Consider the following 2,977-nt stretch of genomic DNA (forward strand, 5'->3'; position numbering starts at 1 on the left):
AACCAAAATTTTTCCAGAAGTACCATTACAAATGTAAAAATAAACAGGTGAAATTCATTTTTCTAATGTTTAATTAAAAAAAATTTTAGGGGCGCCTGGGTGGCTCAGTCGAGTAAACGTCCGACTCCGGCTCAGATCACGATCTCATGGTTCATGGGTTCGAGCCCCTGCGTCGGGTTCTGTGCTGACAGCTCCGAGCCTGGAGCCTGCTCCGGATTCTGTCTCCCTCTCTCGCTGCCCCTCCCCTGCTCATGCTCTCTGTCTCTCAAAAATAAGCTAAAAGAAAAATTTTAAAAAAGAAATAAAAAAAATATTTAAATTGTGTTAAAAAAAATTGAAATCTCACCCAATATATCCAAAATATTATCATTTCCACCAGAGGCATTAGCCACATTTCCAGGACTCGGTAGCCACGGGTTACGAAGAGTGTTAAAAGATGACTGGAGAGATGAAGACATAGTTCAGGGCAAGGGGGACAGGAGCCCCAAGCAAGAGGGCAGATGACGGACAGAGAAGGTGAATTCCCGTGGACAGAGAGCTCTGTTTCAGTGGTTAACCAGCTCCTGTCTGGCCTGGCCTGGCCCGCAGGAGGGTTTTCTGGCCAATGACATGTCCTCCCCTCCTCTGCCCCCAAGCATGACCCTAGTTCTGCAGAGCCCTGAAAGATGCACCACCCTGCTCATTCCAGGAAATGGCGTGCACCCCTTTTTCTGGGAGCTTGGGGCCACCCCAGGGGGACAAACTGCAGGAATTTTGTCAAGGATCTTGACCGGAACTGGGAAGAGGTTGGGGGTGGTGTGGTGTGTGAGGGACGAGTTCTTGCCCAGGGCTGGGATTAGGGGGAGGCCAGTGAGGACTGCAGCCTGTCTTTATTTAAGATTGTGATATTTTAGGGGAGGCCGAGTGGCTAAATCAGTTAAGCCTCAGACTCCTGATTTCGGTTCAGGTCACGAATCTCGCAGTTTGTGAGTTCGAGCCCTGCATTGGGCTCTGCGCTGACAGTGTGGAGCCTGCTTAGTTTTCTCTCTCTCTCTCTCTCTCTCTCTCTCCCCCCCCCCCCCCGCCCGCCCCTCCCCACTTATGCGCGCTCTCTCTCTCTCTCAAAATAAATAAAACTTAAAAATAAATAAAATATGATAGTTTGCTCATCACAGATACTTTTGCCTGAATTAAAAAAACATACCTTATTGACTCTTGTATCACAAATTCATGCTTTTAAAGTGCTCAGTTCAGGGGGTGCCTGGGTGGCTCAGTCAGTTAAGCCACCGACTCTCAAGTCATGACCTCACAGTTTGTGGGTTTGGGCCCTGCGTTGGGCTCTGCACTGACAGTGCGGAGCCTGCTTGGAATTCTCTCTCTCCCTCTCTCTGCCCCTCTCCTGCGCTCTCTCTTTCTCTCTCTCTGTCTCTCAAAATAAATAAATAAACTTAAAAAAAAACAAACAAACCAGGGCTCAATTCAGGGGCACCTGGCTGGCTCACTTGGTAGAGCGAGTGACTCTTGATCTCAGAGTTGTGAGCTCGAGCCCCACGTTGGGTGTAGAGATTACTTAAATGAATAAATTTAAAACACTTAAAAAATAAAGTGCTCCATTCCGTGGTTTTTAGTATTTTCACCGTTGTGTGACACTGCCTAATCAATTTTAGAACATTTTCATCATCCCCCAAGAAACCCCGGCACCCATTAAGCAGTCACCCCCCCTCCCATCCCCCCGCCCAGTCCCCCATCCCCAACCCCTGGCAACCACTAATCTACTTTCCGCAGGCATGGATTTGCCTGTTCTGGATGTTTCCTGTCAGTGGAATCCTATGCGACCTCTTGTGACCGGCTTTTTTCATTTAGCATAATACCTTCAAGTCTCAGCACGTCACTCCTTTTTATGGCCAAATAATATACCATTGCATGGATACACCACATTTTACCTGTCCATTTGTCCATCAATCGATGTTTCTGTTTCTTCCCCTTTTTGGTTATTGTGAACCATGAACTATGAACATTCACACGCAAGTTTTTGTGTGGACACGTTTTGAATTCTTTGGGGGCCTGCATTACTTTTTATTTTTAATACATTGCATATTTTTATGTACTTTGGTACACCGAATATTTTTGCATATGATTACTGGAGTTTTTGATGCCCCCTTACAATGTATACTTGAGTCAAGTGCCTGACTGGCCTCCCCTTGCTCCCACCTTGCAAGTCCTGTCCCTTGCTAGCTGTGTGACTTTGGGCAAGTTGTTTAACCTCTCGGTGCCTTGGTTTCCTCGTCTGTAACATGGGGATGATCCCTGTACCTACTGACAACGATTAGGGGGATACAATGAGGCAATATACACAGGGGGCCTGGGGTTGGGCCTGCACAGGTGGGTCTCAAAATGGATGTGACCTAGCCTTGACCTTCAGGAGAGCCGGCCCGCCTGCCTAGAACCCCTTGCTGCTTCAGTTCCTGAGGGAAACCCGCTATTTTTCCCCTCTCTTGCCTCGGCCTGAACCCCCTACAAAGTCCTCGGGGCGGGACCGAAGCTGTTCGCCAGAAGGCCTCGGTGGCCCCCAGCCCCTTCCGTCCCAGCTGCCCTGCCCCCTGCCACGGCCTCCCCCACCCTCCCCGCTGCCCATTCCCGTTGAAGGCCTCGGCTCCCCCGTCCCTCTGCGCTGCCGTGAGGCCTGCACTTTGCAGGGCTGAAGTCCAAAGTTCAGTCCCTTCGCTAAGCACACGGATAAATATGAACCTTGGAGAATTTCCCCAGCTCCAATGTAAACAGAGCGGGCAGGGGCCCTGATTCACTGGCCGCTGGGGCCAGAGTTGGGGGTTGGGGGTGCCCACAGGGCTTGGTTAGTGGGGTTTGGGGGGGCAGTAGGCGCAAAGAGCCTGGTTCGTGACTGCCTGCCGATCGGCCAGCCAGTAGACAGCCCACTCGGTGGGGGAGGCGGCCGGTGTGGTGGCCCCAGGCCGCGTGGCCCGGTGGTGGTGGTGGAGCC

This window comes from Felis catus, chromosome D3, assembly GCF_018350175.1.
Source record: "Felis catus isolate Fca126 chromosome D3, F.catus_Fca126_mat1.0, whole genome shotgun sequence".
NCBI lineage: Eukaryota > Metazoa > Chordata > Mammalia > Carnivora > Felidae > Felis > Felis catus.